Here is a 9,141-nt window from a genome sequence, read left to right as displayed (position 1 = left end):
TTACACCTATTTACAGCTGGCATAGTTATAGCACCAGTCGACTAGTGTAGTCGGTTATGCATTGTTTGACTTAGTAGGCCACTTTCCTTCATATCGTATCTTATCTATACTTTGTGTACATTGTAAAGTGTGTAGAAGAGGAAGAAGAAACTAGAAAAAAAACGTTTTGGTCTCCATCTCTCTTCTTGTCTCTTGAGTGAGCTTCTCCTTGTGCATTCTGTGTGTGATCGGCGCAGCATCTTGAGCAAGTCCCCCCACCACGTGATTCTTGACAACGTGCACTCTCATAGAGATTATGGACAGCATGACCAATGCTGTGGGATCAATGATCAAAGGCAGCATGCTTATGACGGTTATGCGTGTGATGCACAACAGAGCTATTATCACCATATGCAGTATGGACAGCATGAATATCATTATGAGCAGCAGCCACATTGGTATGATCATCCATATGGACAGCATGAGCATTATGGTCATGAGCATGGATAGCCATCTGTTATACATGAGGAGCAAGATGACTATGAGCAGTATGTCAGAATTATTACTGAGCTGACCAAAGGTGATGAGCAGGTGTGTAAATTGCTATCTAAGGCTAAACGCATTAGACACCTTACTAGTGATATGATACGGGAATTGTAGGCTGCGGGCTTATGCTATCGATATGCTAAGCCGATATCTTGTAATCATCAAGCCACATGCATGGCAAAGACTGCCAAAATACTCTTGGTATTAGAGTATTATGATGCAAAGGATGGAGAAGATCTTGTTGAGGACCATTTTGGTATGGGTCCACAACAAGAACTTCCATTCAAGAAAGAAGATCATGGGCAGCATGTGAATTTGAATGATCATGACCCCATGCAGGAGCCCCTTCATTCCACAGACCTGCAGTTTGAATGCTTGGATATCACTAAGAATGCAGGGTCCATGAATATGCAGCACTTAGGGGATGATGCAATCCATGCAATGGTGACTTCAGCCTCATATAATCATGCTTCCAGCTGTACTTGACTTTGAGCTTATGGAAGCTAATCCAATGCATGGCAGCGATACTACTTTTCCTTTTGATCCGGGTGGCTACAAGCTGACCTTGACCCTCTGCATAGACTAGTACTACTCTTGAATATTTAGGCAATCTTTTATTGGGTCTATGCCAAGAAACCCCCCCACTATCTTTTGCCACTTGTAATGCTGTACAGAGTAGTACTCTGCAGCCCACTACTTGGCTATACCAATAAGTCTGATCTTTGTTTTTTAGGACAAAAACTTCATTTTGAGTGGGGATGGATTGTAATGGAGGGGAAATACTTAGGTCAATTTGACCTCAGTATAAAAGGTGTAAGGGACACTCCATAGGTATCATTTTTTTGAATATACATCTATCCTTTCACCTTCTTCCTTGTCCTTCCATGGCTGCCAGCCATTTCTCTCTCCTCTTCTTGCCTTTCTCTCTCTACTCCTAGTATTTCTCTCTCTTCTTCTCTCATCTTCTTCCTCTTTCTCTCTCCTCTCTGCAGTCTCTCCCTTCTCTCCTTCTCTCTCCTAGGTCTCCTTCATTACAAAATGGCATGTACAAAGAAGGTATTTATTAGTCCTAATTATCAAAAGAAAATTTAAACATGATATAGTTGACAATGTGGCCAAAGCTACTATCACATATAAGTGACACATGAAAATTTAATTGAGATAAGGTATACTCTATTTGGATAAAGTTTCATATTTTCTTCTTAAGGACTAACCATTCTATTTTTGAACTAGTTATATCCCATAGATATTTAAACTTATGAATTGTAAGAAGCATTTTATCATAGTATTCCATATACACATCTCCAAAGACACATTGGAGGTAAAATCTTTGTTATAATATTTGATAGTGACCTAAAACTCCTTTGGGGGGTGTAATGAAACTTTTTTGGGGTGTGCAATATTGTTGGCTCTCTTATCCTAAGGTACATGCATAGACATACACTAGTGATGTAGTAAAAGAGATTATAAGAGATAAGAGATTTGACCATGTGGACAAATCTAACCAAAACTAACATGACAAGATCATTACACAACACATATGAGAGTTTAATTGAAATAAGATCTAAAATCAACTTAAGTAAATTTTACATAGCTAGCTCAAACTTTTCATTGTGAGAAGTATTCTTACACACTAGATTACAATATCTCCTTTCAACAGTTGTCCTTACACAGGATGATAAATTTTAATGAGCTCTTTAATACTATTTGATGGGACCTAAAATGGACTGGCACTGGGTCATGCACTAGCCCGGACCTCCATCATGCGCTCAACAACCCCACGGCCTCCCAGCCAGGAGCGTTGATGACACATACATCATACATTGCCTTCCTTAACATCTTGCGTTTGTATCACGTCTCAACCCAATTAACACTCCTCAGAGGGAGTCCCAGCACATTGCCCAATGGCACGAAGTACAAACATAGGAGGTCCTCCCACGGCTGACTGCCGCTACCTCACTGCGACTCTCCTACATCTTGGGGATTGGCCCCTCGATGCATCGCTAAACATATATAACTCTTCGCACATAATTCTCTCAAGGTACCAATTATTTCATTCCAGGATGTACCATACCTCACTTTACTTTCCCCTTAGACCCAACGCCTAGTCTGCAGCTTAGGACAACCTTACTCACTCAACGTTGATCACGATCTAGAGAATACAAGTGCTGTGCATCCAGGAGGTATTGTCTGATACCTTTTATCATTTTATGCTTCATGAAAATTGTAAATGTCCATGTGCTCAAACAAAGAAAAATCAGCATTGTGCTTAGTGCAAAAGTATTCTTTCAATGAATTTCTCTGACGTGTAATTGCTACGTTGCACGAACCTAGCACCGAGGAGACCTCGTGCTACTAGATCCTTATTTTAAATTAACGACCGATCTATATGATATGCATAGATGAAAACAATCAGCCTTTTCTTTCTCTCAGCACTTAAACACCACTCTCATTCTCTCTACCCCCTCGCCATTTAGATTGTGCACGATGCATAGGTTTAGGGTAATATTTTTCCATGTTTTTTTTGTTGTATGAAAAGCAATAAAAACTCACTAAAACATAAAGGTAGGGCTGAACTGAGGCTAAACCTCATACTTCAGACCCCCCATACAAACACAAACATGAATCTTATTTTTTAGTATTTTTCGCACACTCGAAACCTATTTTTCCCATATTTTTATCCATTTTCCCTATTTTTCTTGTATTTTTCGCAATATTAAATAACTAAAAATGCAAAATGAGTTGTGGGTTGTGGCCCTTAGGTTCATTTGCAGCAAAAACACAAATTTAGTTGGTGTGTCTTATTATATTTTCCATTTATATATCAAAAACACCTAATTTCCCCCTATTTCGCGTGTTTGACGGGTTTTACACCATTAATTTCAGTCAACACTTATGATTTTCTAATTTTCTGAGCATAAACTGATCAAACTCATAGCAAACAACAACATAATGCATAATCATCCCATGGGAACAAATATTCATGAAGCAAATTGCATAAAATATCAATTTCCTTTGTAAAAATAAAATTACCGTTCTTTGCGGGTTGCGGGTTTTTATTTTCCATGTCTCGGGATTGATTTCCAGTAGCCATTAATGTCCATGACAGTCCGGAATCAACAATCTACCCTCCTCTTGCATCACGGAGCAATCGCATCTCGGTTGGACAAGCATCCGTCGTTCCTTCTTCTTCCAACATGAATCTACCCTTAGAAGAGAGAGAGGGAGGAGAGAGAAAGATTGAAATCAGAGATCTTCATAGAGACCACCATTGCGCGAGCGAAGCACAGCGATATGACCAACAGGCAAAGGGGAAGCAAGGGCAATGATCATTTGCAGTGGTTGTTTGCAGCCGGTCATCATGATCTCCATGCATCTTGGCGCAAATTTCGGCGCCTCCTGTCGCCATATCTCTCCACGTTTTTGCTCCTCAAAAAATGCCATTCTTTGATGTGGCATAAAATGCTGCCAAGGCCCCAAAGGTCACTTACATTTGGCCACGCTAATGTCTACCTTTTCGTGTCTTGCCCGGTTTCTTGGCTCCTTCCCCGTCCGGACTCCGAATTGAGCTCTGAAAAATCCTGGGCGTCTAGCTTGACATCTCGCATTGGCCGATAGTTCTTGACAACCTACACGGCAGTCTGAAAAATTAACAAAAATCAACAAGTGTTGCTCGGACGCCTTTAAAGCACTTTGATGCTTAAAATCGTCTTAGGTCAAGCCGCCGCCTTTGACGTTGAATATTTTTCCCTTGATATTCGTAATTTTTAGCTATTTTTAAGCACTTCTTGGCATCAAAATTTTGCTCTCATTGGCGACCATGGGATAGGGCGACTCAACTCGTCGAATCCCACAATAGATCTGCACAAAACAACCAAAGGAAGCATCAGGCTGATACAAAATAGATACATACTAAACACAGCATAACGCACACCTTACCCCCTAACAGAACCAAGGCATGACATCCACAAGGAGTAGGCCTAGCATAATCTGATAAAAGGTGCAAAGCTAGTTACTAACAAATTGCTCCAACACGGCCAAACTAAAAAGAACTATCAAAGAGGTTGCCCTAAGTGGCGGTCTGAACTACCTACCTAACTAAGGACAACACAACAAGGAGCTCCTACTAGGTGAGGACTCCTATAGCCTGATCAAGAAGTATTTTCTTTCAGCACATTTCTTTTTTTTAGGGTTTTTATTTTTCCATACTCGGGCATGTAAAAAGGAGGGAGCTGAGCGTAGTGACCCAGGGAGAACAGGGCATCAGCCTTAGGTCCTGTCTCAGTACCCAAGAACCTACCAAGCCCTCGCAAGGCGACAATCCTTTTTTGACGCTCACTTTTATTTTCGCTCCAACCTTCCTTAATTTCTTCTTTTCCAGCAAGATGCCACCCCTAGGAAGACAAGGCATCGGCCCTTGGTCTGACTCGTCCCCAAGAACCTACCAGGCCTTCGCAAGGCAATGATCAACTACTTATAAATTTTCCTTTCTTTTCTTTCCTATTTTGATAGGGGTAAGAACCCCTTTTTACACACCTTCGTATGTATATTTGTTGTCTTTAAGATATTCAGGGTTTTTTTCCCTCTATCATCATTATTTTTCTTCTGGCAGGCTTCTCTAACTGCCTCACAACTAACAAGAACTCCTAGAACGGCTGCCTAGCAGGCTAGCAGAACTGGGTCACTAGAACTCCCTTCTAAAACAGGTCGTTTGATGTTGGGCAATGTCTTTACAGGAGGCAACGACTACTCAGACCTCCCTTAGACATACTTAACCTAAACCTCGGGACTTCATGCCTTGGGCTCCGGTCCCCAACAAGAAAGATAAATCCCTTAACAAGTACACAAACACATAGAACATAAAAACCACAGTACTCATAAAGGAGAGATATCACCTGGATAGGACCATGAGAAGCTTCTGCGCAACAAAGGCTCCTTCCAAGCTCTTATTCCAAACCTATCTAGCACAGAACTAAAACAAGAAACCATTAACCGTACCTGCACTAAACAGAAAATTGGCCCTCTTGGCCTAACAAAATAAACCATTCAAAACCTCCCAAAACGGGCCCTCTTGGCCTAACGAGTTCAAACAAAATAGCTTCTACACATCCCTCCCTGAAATAGTGTAGATATACAATAATATGCTCCCTTCCAAGGAGGAAAAACAGGCTCATAGCCCTAAACTAAATGCATAAGGTTATGACCCATCCCTCCTGCATAGATAGCAAGAGGTGTACACATAACATGTTGTCTAATTAACCTATGGGTCCAGGATAATAACGGTAGATTGGTCTTGGCTACTCTTTGCATTACCCATATCAACCATCGTCTGCCATATATTGCATGCTCTGATAACATACCCCACAAGCGACTGGGTTCTGTTTCATCATTGATCACAATATCCAAACTAGGACCACAATTAAAGAAGAGGTCTTCTTCATAAGCAAGATTTGCTAATGAATTCGCGAACTGATTCCAGTAACGTGGAATCAGCTGAAAAGACACTCTCTCAAACTCTTCAAGTAGGGTCATCGCAGTCCGATGATACATACGAAGAATGGGATTCCGCATTGTGTATGTCCCATCTAGCTGATTCAAGATCAACTGGGAATCCCCTTTTACTAACAACCAACGAATACCACCTTGTTTGGCAATATGCAGTCTCATAATCAAGGCTTTATACTCCACCATATTGTTAGTGAATCCTACCCCGAGATAAGCAGCTAACTTCATCGTAACTCTTCGTTGGGGATCTTGGATTACTACTCCAACACTCCCTTTTTTATTAGGGCCCCTGGATGCTCCATCAAAATATAATGTATATGTCCACAATGGGTTTACACAGCCGGCCATTGCAAACTCCTCTATTCGTAATTATGATAATCAAAGTTTAGCATGTTTAGAGGATGAACTGACGGCTCCATCCCACCTTCTTCATTGAACTCAACATGGATACTTGTCAATAGTCGTAAGCAGTGATGGCAAAAGACTTTAATCTCCCACACAAAGGTTCCGTCTTCTTGCTCAATCACCTTGTATCCTTGGCTCCACCAGATGAGTTTCCCCTGATGGTATCTTGGCTCCAGATATGGGTGCTCCAAATAAGGGATTAACCGCCCCATCAACCAGCTTTTAAGCTCTTTGGTAGGTCGCAAATCATCCCTAGCATGGACCTGCAATGCATTTCTCTATATTATCATACTTAGAAATAATAAGGTTTAATCTTATTAAGATTAACCTTATTTTTAGACTCTACTCCCTGTAGATCAGCTAATAGGGCCGTAGACCTATTTTTCCCGAGCCTAACAATCTTGTATGAGCCATCCCATTTAGGTTCTAGCTTCCCTGGAAACAGCTCCCTACGCGCATCGTAATAGAGGACTAATTGCCCTTTTTTAAAGGTATATTTCTTCGCTCTAAGGTCATGCAACTACTTCATCCGACGCTTGGCTACCTCCTGGTGTAATAAGCTCTGCAACTTCAGCTCATCCAAGTGGGCTATAGTCGTGAAACGTTCAAAAAGGGAATCCTTATCTCCCAAAGAATGGTTAATTGCAAATTGTATGGTCGGCAATTCGATTTCAAGGGGTAACACACACTCTTCCCCATAAACCGATTTGAATGGAGTATGGCCGATAGCTCACTTGAATGTCATATTATACACCCATACTGCCACATACAGCTTCCTGTCCTAGTCTCGTTTCTTCTGAGAGACTATTTTAGACAAGATACCCACAAGCTGCTTATTAGTAATTTCAACTTGCCCATTTGCTTGCGGATTATAAGGAGTCATTTTATTGTGCTTGATTGGCCAAGCCTTAGTCAAGATTTTGATCACCTTATTTAGAAAATGGGTTCCACGGTCCGACACTAATTCCTTTGGGGGACCGAAACTGCAGATGATCTGCTCTAAAAGAAAACTTGCAGTCTCTTTTCCATTGTCCTGCCTCATCGCTTGCGTTTCTGACCATTTTGTAAAATAATCAGTGGCTACTATAATATACATCTTTTGGGTAGTAGAGGACGGGGTAATAGGACCCACAAAATCAATGTCCCACTTCTCAAATGGAAGGATAGCCATGATAGGTGTAAGTGGGCGTTTCCTATTCTCTCTACTGACAGGTATCACATTTTTTTACCTACTCAAAAGAATCTTGGAAGATGGACTGCCACCAATATCCAGCTCTTAGAGCTTTCTACACCGTCAACCGTCCTGCAAAGTGCCCTCCACATGTAGAGTCATGGCACTCTTCTAAGATAAAAGGAACCTCGTCAGGCATCACACATCGGCGGTAGATATCATCAACACCTTGCCGATATATCGTCCCTGCGATCAAGGAAAAATTCAAAGCCTGTTTTTTGATTTTCCTCTTCTCAGACTTTTACAAACCAGCTCCCATCTCTCCTGTTGATAGATAGTGTGTAATGGCAGTATACCAAGATGGAATAGAAGCTGTATCAATTTTAAACATTTCCTCAATGTCACTTTCTTTTCAGCCAAAGTCTCTTTCGGCTTCCCGAAATCCACAAGGCATTCCACAATACCCTGCAACCTTGGTGGCTTACTCTTAATCTCATAATCAAACTCCTGCAAAGTGATTAACCACTTTGCCAAACGATCAGGCGGCTGTAACTTGTTCATAAGCAATCTAAGTCCTTCCGCCTTTTGTATAGAACACTACCTTTTCATAGAGGATGTAGTGCTTGAATTTCTTAGTCCCAAAGACCATTGCAAGACACAACTTCTCCATGTAGGTATAATTGATCTTTGATATGCCCAACTTCCGGCTAGCAAAAGCTATCGGATGCGATTTGGGCTAAACAACAGCTTATACTATGCAAAGTTGCTATTGAAAAGATATAAAACATTTCGCCTCTTTTAAGTGCTTTTAACACAGGTGCTTTAGTGAGCTCCTGCTTCACATCCTCAAATGATATTTTGCAAGCATCACTCCATGCAAATAGACAGTTATAGGATAACAAATTCGTTAGTGGCAAGGTTCTTTGTGCCAGGGCATTGATAAACCTCCGATAATACCCTATTGATGACAGAAAGCTATGTACCTCTTTTGGAGTACGTGGCAGATTCATAGCAACGATGACCTTTATCTTCTCAGGGTCAGTTTTGCTATTCCTACTGAACTGACCACATGTCCTAGCAATAGCCCATAAGGTACTCCAAAGACACACTTCCATGGGTTAAGAGCGATACAAAATTGTCTGCAGTGCTCAAAGCATTTTCTTAAAATAATCAACATCCTTTTCCTTATAGTGGCTGCCCCCAGGTCATCAATAAATACTTTCAACTCATCTAGGGAGATGTCACCAAAGGTCTTGTTTGTTGTTCATTGCCACAATTGAGGTGCATTGTATAAACCAAAGGCCATCACATGGTATGCAAAAGTACCAAAGATAGTAAGAAAAGTTGTTTTCAACTTGTCCTCTTCTGCAATTGCCATCTGGTTATATCCTGCAAAGCAATCCATAAATGAATATATTTCCCTACCCGCTAATTGATCCAAAATCTGGTCTTTTAGATTCATCACTGGATGATGTCTCATTACCAGATGGATCATTTGCTGTCTCTAATTCAGTAGAAGATAAAGGAGCTCTCTC

Source organism: Lygodium microphyllum, chromosome 11 (genome assembly GCF_053477565.2).
Source record: "Lygodium microphyllum isolate KBCC chromosome 11, Lygodium_microphyllum_v1.1.10, whole genome shotgun sequence".
Classification (NCBI taxonomy): Eukaryota; Viridiplantae; Streptophyta; class Polypodiopsida; order Schizaeales; family Lygodiaceae; genus Lygodium; species Lygodium microphyllum.
Note: the sequence above shows the minus strand (reverse complement) of the source record.